General features: G+C 46.9%; 1 pseudogene; it reads right to left on the reverse strand.

The window, feature by feature from the left end:
* Positions 1 to 9758, reverse strand: part of LOC139026000 (ribosomal protein S6 kinase-related protein-like) — a 22360-nt pseudogene that overhangs the window by 8403 nt on the left and 4199 nt on the right.

Consider the following 9758-nt stretch of genomic DNA (forward strand, 5'->3'; position numbering starts at 1 on the left):
CCTGTCTAAAACACTATAACAGTGTGTATAGCTAGTCACGACCCTGTCTAAACCACTATAACAGTGTGTATAGCTAGTCACGACCCACGACCCTGTCTAAACCACTATAACAGTATGTATAGCTAGTCACGACCCTGTCTAACCCACTATAACAGGTGTGTTATAGCTAGTCACGACCCACGACCCTGTCTAAACCACTATTACTGGCTCAGTTGGTAGAGCATGGCGCTTGCAACGCCAGGGTTGTGGGTTCATTCTCCCACGGGGGGACCAGATGAATATGTATGAACTTCTCCAATTTTGTAAGTCGCTCTTGGAGAAGAGCGTCTGCTAAATGACTTAAATGTTAAATGTAAACCACCTATTAACAGTATTTATAGCTAGTCACGACCCTGTCTAAAACCTACTATCTACAGTGCACAGTGTGTATAGCTAGTCACGACCCTGTCTAAACCACTATTACAGTGTGTATAGCTAGTGCAACAAGTACAGACAGCACTCTACAACACATATAAAGCGTGTCTCACGCTCTCTCTCTCGCTCTCTCACTCTCTCACCTGTACTATAACTTCTTCTTTAGACTGTTCCAGAACGCCCAGCCTCAGGATCTCTGACTTAGGGATTACCTACACACACACACACACACACACACACACACACACACAGATGATGTGAGCATGGGATGACATTAACATGTTGCACACAGCAACAGTGCCGTTATCTGCCATTCAGCTAGTCCGCAGATATACACTATATATACACAAAAGTATGTAGACACCCCTTAAAATTAGTGCATTCAGCTATTTCAGCCACACCTGTTGCTAAACGGTGTATAACATCGAGCACACAGCCATGCAATCTCCAGAGACAAACATTTGCAGTAGAATGGCCTTATTGAAGAGCTCAGTGACTTTSAACGAGGCACCAGCGTAGGATGCCKCCTTAGTCTGATGGACTAATCTGRGTTTGGCAGAAGCCAGGATAACGCTACCTGCCCCAATGCATAGTGCCAACTGTAARGTTTGGTGGAGGAGGCWGTTTTTTGGTCTGGGGCTGTTTTTCATGGTTCGGGTCTCTTAGTTCTAGTGAAGGGAAATCTTWACGCTACAGCATACAMTGACATTCTAGATGATACTGTTCYTCCAACTTTGTGGCAACAGTTTGGGGAAGGACCTTTCCTGTTTCAGCATGACAAAGCAAGGTCCATATAGAAATTATTTGTCGAGATCGGTGTGGAAGAACTTGACTGGCCTGCACAGAGCCCTGACCTCAACCCCATCAAACACCTTTGGGATGAATTGGAACTCAGACTGTGAGCCAGGCCTAATCGCCCTACATCAGTGCCCGACCTCACTAATTCTCTTGTGGCTGAATGGAAGCAAGTCCACGCCAGCAATGTTCCACCATCTAGTGGAGAAGCCTTCCAAGAGAGTGGGGCGTATGTGTTAGGCAGCAATGTTCCATCATCTAAGGGGAAAGCCTTCCCAGAGAGTGGAGTGCTGTTATAGCAGCAATGTTTCCACACATCTAGGGGGAAAGCCTTCCCAGAAGAGTGGAGCTGTTATAGCAGCAAAGGGGGAACACACTCCATATTAATGCCCATGATTTTGGAATGAGATGTTCAACAAAGCAGGTGTCTACATACACTACATGACACAAAAGTATATGATATGCCATGCGAGTGTAAAGTGCTATTGGGTTACCTTGACAGCGTAGGTTTTCTGCTTGGCCTTGTCCTTCACCTTCAGAATGGGACCAAAGGATCCTTTGGCGATATATCCCACACCTGGAACAGGAGAGAGGAGGTGGGAAGAGTATCGTATCCAAAACCCTCGGCAACAGGGTCAGGTTTCAATAGAGAAATAGTAATGGCCTCTGTTCTGGAGGGACTCTGCTCGTGGGTAACGGCTATGAGGAATTCATGGGGATTTGGGGGGGGGGGGGGTTTCTGGGTAAAGGCCGAAAATAAGGTCTGTGGTAAACACAGTCTTTCAGGAGATCTATTATGTGTTTTGCTATATGTGTTCTAATGAGACAGTTCCCTGTTTGGTGAATTAAGCATGTTACGTTACGTTCTCAAAACTAGTACAAATCTGCCGTTGTTCTAACAACAGTAAACGCACTCCGTTTGATGTCACCACACTACATCTTATCCAGCTAACGAGTGAAGCAGACTAACGCTGGGCCTTAGTTTACCATCCAAACGAGCACCTTCCCGCTGTAGAGACAGGGTTGGCATTATATATCCAGGCTGTAATGAAGACTAATGGGACTGTAGAGGACTGGGTTGGCATTAATACCAGACGCTGGTAAGACATAGGTTGGAAGATGTGTTAGGCAGTAATCCAGGCTTGTAATGAAGACTAATGGGACTGTAGAGAGACTGCTGTGTTGGCAGTTAATATCCAAGCGTCATGCTAATGCAAGACTAATGGGACTGTAGAGAGAACTGGGTTGGCATTAATATCCAGGCTGTAATGAAGACTAATGGGACTGTAGAGAGACTGGGTTGGCATTATATCCAGGCTGTAATGAAGACTAATGGGACTGTAGAGAGACTGGTGTTGGCATTAATATCCAGGCTGTAATGAAGACTAATGGACTGTAGAGAGACTGGTTGGCATTGAAACCAGGCTGTATGAAGACTAGACTGTGGAGAGCTGTATGAGACGACTAGAGGTTGGCATTAATATCCAGGCTGTAATGAAGACTAATGGGACTGTAGAGAGACTGTGGTTGGCAGTAATATCCAGGCTGTAATGAAGACTAATGGGACTGTAGAGAGACTGTGTTGGCATTAATATCCAGGCTGTAATGAAGGACTAATGACAGAGAGACTGTGTTGGCATTACACACGAGGAAGCCTAGTCGCTGTTGCCTAGGTAGTCGCTGTGGCCAAGTCACTGTTGCCTAGTCACTGTTGCCTAGTCGCTGTGCCTAGGGTCGGTTATCGAGACAGAGTAAGGGGACAACAATCAAGACGATTATTGCATGTTGTCCTGGTGTGTGTGCATGCGCGTGTGTGATGTGTGTGTGTTGTTTGGTGTAAATGTACTGTATGTTCCCTGCGTCCGTGCGGTGCGTGCGTGCGTCGCGTGCTTGTCCTACCTGGAAGTGTTGGTGTCCTGGTACAGCTCTGTGAGGGAACTCAGGGAGGAACATGGATATGAAGCCAGGCAGACTCCACTCTTGCTCTCAGTCTATCTGGCCTCCTCCCCTAACACCTGGTCCGGATAGGAGGGGCCTTTTCTCTGATCATCCTCCGTTGGCCGAGCCGCAGGGTGGGAGGGGCCAGGCGACAGAGGCTTGCAGGGATGGACAGACCAACTGAGGAAAATAATCCTCTCCATCCTGAAGAACACTGAGTCTCTTCTCTTCCCTGACCCTGCTGGGGGTCTCTGTGGAGGGTGGAGAGAGAGAGTGGAGAAGGAGGAGAGAGGAGGGGGTGGAGAGAGGACGGTGGAGAAGAGAGGAGGTGGAGAGAGGAGGAGGTGGAGAGAGGAGGGGGTGGAGAGAGGAGGGGGTGAGAGAGCAGGGGGTGGAGAGAGGAGGAGGTGGAGAGAGAGGGGGTGGAGAGAGGAGAGGTGGAGAGAGGTGGGTGAGAGAGGAGGGGTGGAGAGAGGAGGGGGGTGGAGAGAGGAGGGGTGGGAGAGAGGAGGGGGTGGAGAGGAGGAGGGGTGGAGAGAGAGGAGTGGTGGAGAGAGGACGAGGGTGGAGAGAGGAGGGGTGGAGAGAGGAGGGTGGAGAGAGGAGGGGTGGAGAAGAGGAGGGGTGGAGAGAGGAGGGGTGGAGAGAGGAGGGGTGGAGAGAGGAGGTGGAGAGAGGAGGGGTGGAGAGAGGACGAGGTGGAGAGAGAGGGGGTGAGAGAGGAGGTGGAGAAGAGAGGAGGTGGGAAGAGAGGAGGTGGAGAGAGGAGGGTGGAGAGAGGACGAGGTGGAGAGAGGAGGGGTGGAGAGAGGAGGTGGAGAACAGAGGAGGTGGTGAAGAGAGGTGGTGGAGTGAGGAGGGGGTGGGCGGGGGGGATTAGGTATGAGACATCAATAATGGGAGGAGACATAGAATCAATTCCAAACGGCTGTAGTCCTGGCCCCAAGCCCTTTTCTATAGATCTGACAAAATGGTTATCACACGTAGTAGAGGCTAACCCTACCACAATCCCCTTTCCTTCTCCCTATAGCCCTCTCTCTTTAGAGGCTAGCTACCCTACCACAATCCCCTTTCCTTTCCCCTATAGCCTCTCTCTTTAGAGGCTAGCTACCCTACCACAATCCCCTTTCCTTCTCCTATAGCCCTCTCTCTTTAGAGGCTAGCTACCCTACCACAATCCCCTTTCCTTCTCCCTATAGCCCTCTCTCTTTAGAGGCTAGCTACCCTACCACAATCCCCTTTCCTTCTCCCTATAGCCCTCTCTTCTTTAGAGGCTAGCTACCCTACCACAATCCCTTTCCTTCTCCCTATAGCCCTCTCTTCTTTAGAGGCTAGCTACCCTACCGCAATCCCTTTCCTTCTCCCTATAGCCCTCTCTCTTTAGAGGCTAGCTACCCTACACAATCCCCTTTCCTTCTCCCTATAGCCCTCTCCTTTAGAGGCTACACCTACCGCAATCCCCTTTCCTTCTCCCTATAGCCCTCTCTCTTTAGAGGCTAGCTACCCTACCACAATCCCCTTTCCTTCTCCCTATAGCCCTCTCTCTTTAGAGGCTAGCTACCCTACCACCAATCCCCTTTCCTTCTCCCTATAGCCCTCTCTCTTTAGAGGCTAGCTACCCTACCACAATCCCTTCCTTCTCCCTATAGCCCTCTCTCTTAGAGGCTAGCTACCCTACCGCAATCCCCTTTCCTTCTCCCTATAGCCCTCTCCCTTTAGAGGCTAGCTACCCTACACAATCCCCTTTCCTTCTCCCTATAGCCCTCTCTCTTTAGAGGCTAGCTACCCTACCACAATCCCCTTTCCTTCTCCCTATTGCCCTCTCCTTTTAGAGGGCTACCCTACCGCAATCCCCTTTCCTTCTCCCTATAGCCCTCTCTCTTTAGAGGCTAGCTACCCTACCGCAATCCCCTTTCCTTCTCCCTATAGCCCTCTCTCTTAGAGGCTAGCTACCCTACCACAATCCCCTTTCCTTCTCCCTATTGCCCTCTCTCTTTAGAGCTAGCTACCCTACCCAATCCCCTTTCCTTCTCCCTATAGCCCTCTCTCTTTAGAGGCTAGCTACCCTACCTCAATCCCCTTTCCTTCTCCTATAGCCCTCTCTCTTTTAGAGGCTAGCTACCCTACCACAATCCCCTTTCCTTCTCCCTATAGCCCTCTCTCTTTAGAGGCTAGCTACCCTACCACACATCCCCTTTCCTTCTCCCTATAGCCCTCTCCCTTTAGAGGCTAGCTACCCTACCACAATCCCCTTTCCTTCTCCCTATTGCCCTCTCTCTTTAGAGGCTAGCTACCCTACCACAATCCCCTTTCCTTCTCCCTATTGCCCTCTCTCTTTAGAGGCTAGCTACCCTACCACAATCCCCTTTCCTTCTCCCTATTGCCCTCTCTCTTTAGGGCTAGCTACCCTACCACAATCCCCTTTCCTTCTCCCTATGCCCTCTCTCTTTAGAGGCTAGCTACCCTACCACAATCCCCTTTCCTTCTCCCTATTAGCCCTCTCCCTTTAGAGGCTAGCTACCCTACCACAATCCCCTTTCCTTCTCCCTATTAGCCCTCTCTCTTTAGAGGCTAGCTACCCTACCACATCCCCTTTCCTTCTCCCTATTGCCCTCTCTCTTTTTTGTCTTTCAATTGCATGCTTCTCTCGCTCTCTCTGATTATCTTTCTCAAATGGCACAAATAATTTGGGGCGGTCTCTCACTGGCCACACACCAATACACTAAATTAACAGTCAAACTATCAGTTAAATAGCAGCCACCCTTTGTCACTGGTGAAGTTAAAGGAAAGAGTCGCCCATTTTGACTGTTATTTAGTTTTTGTGCATCTCTGAGCGATGGTCTATCCATTCTCAGGATCATCTCGTGTTTTCATGTGTACCTGAGCTCTTGCTGTTCAGGCAGGCAGAAACGCAGCCAGTATGACGTAGTACTGTGGTAAAGTCTCTCTCAATATGACGTAGTACTGTGGTAAAGTCTCTCTCAGTATGACGTAGTACTGTGGTAAAGTCTCTCTCACTACACTGGCAGATAATAGAAATACAACTTCTGGATGGTGAAAACGTCTATCATACATGTCAGATTACAATACTGGCTGATGTCGTAACGCGGGAAGTTATCTTCTCTCCAACGAGCTATTGATCATATTCCTACCTCGACAAAGGTGTAATTTAACAGAGGGTCCAMCACATGTTCTCCTATTTGTCTGCCTGTTCAGTCCAGGGTGCCGTTGTGAATGTTAGACTCCACTCTGCRGGGCACATCGATCTGCAGGTTGAACATGGTGAGATTGTAGACTCCTAAATTGATAGTGCAGTTTGTTTTGGCGAGTTTACAGCTAACTAGCTACTTCACACGCTGATATTGTCTTTGGTATTATTGTGCGGAGCTACGTTTGCTAGCTAGCTAGTTAGCCCAAAGGGAGAGAATTGCATGGTGGGTTTTGTAGTCGACCTGAGCTGCAACAGATTTCCACATTGCTACCAAACTTATTATGACGACAAAATTAAACATTTGTTCACAAAAAATGTTGTTGTCACATATTGGTGTTATTTAATACTGTAACTAACAGAAACAGTGGTTTGTTCCCTTCTCCTCCCAAATAATTTAGCAGACATTCTTATCCAGAGCAACTTACAGTCATTACATTCATCTTCAGATAGCTAGGTGGGACAACCACATATCACAGTCATAGTCAGTACATTCATCTTCAGATAGCTAGGTGAGACAACCACATATCACAGTCATAGTGGTACATTCATCTTCAGATAGCTAGGTGGGACAACCCATATCACAGTCATAGTCAGTACATTCATCTCCAGATAGCTAGGTGGGACAACCACATATCACAGTCATAGTCAGTACATTCATCTTCAGATAGCTAGGTGGGACAACCACATCACAGTCATAGTCAGTACATTCATCTTCAGTAGCTAGGTGAGACAACCACATATCACAGTCATAGTCAGTACATTCATCTTCAGATAGCTAGGTGAGACAACCACATATCACAGTCATAGTCAGTACATTCATCTTCAGATAGCTAGGTGAGACAACCACATATCACAGTCATAGTCAGTACATTCATCATATACAAATACGATCATCAACTACTCTTATAATAAATGCCATGGGATCTTTAGTCACCACAGAGAGTCAGGACACCCGTTTAACGTCAGATCCAAAAGACAGCACCCTACACAGGGCAATGTCCCCAATCACTGCCCTGGGGCATTGGGATATGTTTTAGACCAGAGGAAAGAGTGCCTCCTACTGGCCCTCCAACACCACTTCCAGCAGCAYCTGGTCTCCCATCCAGGGACCAACCAGGAAGAACCCTACTTATCTTCAGAAGCAAGCCAGCAGTGGTATGCAGGGTGGTATGCAACTGCTCCGTAGGCAAGCACCATGGTCTTGTAGTGGATGTGAGCTTCTTCARGAAGCCAGTGGAGTGTCCGGAAGAGCAGGGTGACATGGGAGAACTTGGGAAGGTTGCATGCCTCATACAAGTTCTCATTTAACCAACCATGTATAGGTTATTCCAAGTTTCCGTGTGGCCATTGAATAGTTAGTTTAAACACCCCAAACGTTTGCCCCGTTTTATTGATTTCAGCGTGATACTGATGGAAGTGAATAACAAACAATTACACTTACCGCGTTGTAAACCCACTTGAATCAAAATTCAATACTTCAAAATGCAGCTAGCTGTCTTCTACAAGTTGTTCTCTAACCAGTGAAGTACACATAATTCCCAGATTATGTGTGGTTTTTGAGCTGTGTTAGTTTTAACAGAACGTACAACCTCATCTCCCCCCCCACTCGCACAATGAGTGTTTTCATGTTGTGTTTCTCTTTCCGTATCAAAATGCAACATTCCAAAATGTTCTGCAGGTTGTCCTCCAATCAGTGATGGGTATCTCCAGTTTCCACATGGTTTTTGAGTTGTGGTCGTTTCCCTCCGCTAAATCGATAAGTGATTCATTGCCACTTGTCAAAACAACATATTGCTATGAAGCCCCTAAATAAATTCTGGTGCAACCAATTACCTTCAGAAGTCACATTATTAGTTAAATAAAGTCCACCTGTGTGCAATCTAAGTGTCACATGATCTGTCACATGATCTCATTATACACCTATACAGGAAACGTATGATCTCTGTAATTGCAAACAAAGGTTTCTGTACCAAATATTAAGTTCTGCTTTTCTGATGTATCAAGTACTTATGTCATGCAATAAAATGCAAATTAATTACTTACAAATCATACAATGTGATTTTCTGGATTTTTGTTTTAGATTCCGTCTCTCACAGTTGAAGTGTACCTATGATAAAAATTACAGACCTCTACATGCTTTGTAAGTAGGAAAACCTGCAAAAATCGGCAGTGTATCAAATACTTGTTCTCCCCACTGTATATACACCTGTTCTGAAAAGCCCCAGAGTCTGCAACACCACAAAGCAAAGGGCATCATGAAGACCAAGGAGACCTCCAAACAGGTCAGGGACAAAGTTGTGGAGAAGTACAGATCAGGGTTGGTTTCTAAAAAATATCTGAAACTTTGAACATCCCACAGAGCACCATTAAATCCATTATTAAAAAATAGAAAGAATATGGCACCACAACAAACCTGTCAAGAGAGGGCCGCCCACCAAAACTCACCCACCAGGCATGGAGGACATTAATCAGAGAGAAGCAACAAACAGACCAAAGATAACCCTGAAGGAGCTGCAAAGCTCCACAGCGGAGATTGGAGTATCTGTCCATAGGACCACTTTAAGCTGTACACTCCACAGAGCTGGGCTATAAGGAAGAGTGGCCAGAAAAAAGCCATTGCTTAAAATAAATAATAAGCAAACATGTTTGGTGTTCACCAAAAGACATGTGGGAGACCCCCCAAACATATGGAAGAATGTACTCTGGTCAGATGAGACTAAAATTGAGCTTTTTGGCCATCAAGGAAAACGCTATGTCTGGTGCAAACCCAACACCTCTCATCACCCCGAGAACATCCTCCCCACAGTGAAGCACGGTGGAAGCAGCATCATGCTGTGGGAATGTTTTTTTATCAGCAGGGACTGGGAAACGGGTCAGAATTGAAGAAGTGACGGATGGCGCTAAATACAGAGAAATTCTTGAGGGAAACCTGTTTCAGTCTTCCAGAGATTTGAGACTGGGACGGAGGTTCACCTTCCAGCAGGACAATGACCCTAAGAATACTGCTAACGCCATACTTGAGTGGTTTAAGGGGAAACATTTAAATGTCTTGGAATGGCCTAGTCAAAGCCCAGACCTCAATCCAATTGAGAATCTGTGGTATGACTTAAAGATTGCTGTACACCAGCAGGAACCCATCTAACTTGAAGAAGCTGGATCAGTTTTGCCTTGAAGACTGGGCTAGATGTGCCAAGCTTATAGAGACATACCCCAAGAGACTTGCAGCTGTAATTGCTGCAAAATCTGTCTCTACAAAGTATTGACTTTGGGGCGGGGGGGGTAGTTCAGGATAGGGCATGCTCAAGTTTTCTGTTTATTTCTTGTTTGTTTCACAATAGAAAATATTTTGCATCATCAAAGTGGTAGGCATGTTGTGTAAATCAAATGATACAACCCCCCC

Source organism: Salvelinus sp. IW2-2015, unplaced genomic scaffold (genome assembly GCF_002910315.2).
Source record: "Salvelinus sp. IW2-2015 unplaced genomic scaffold, ASM291031v2 Un_scaffold3713, whole genome shotgun sequence".
NCBI lineage: Eukaryota > Metazoa > Chordata > Actinopteri > Salmoniformes > Salmonidae > Salvelinus > Salvelinus sp. IW2-2015.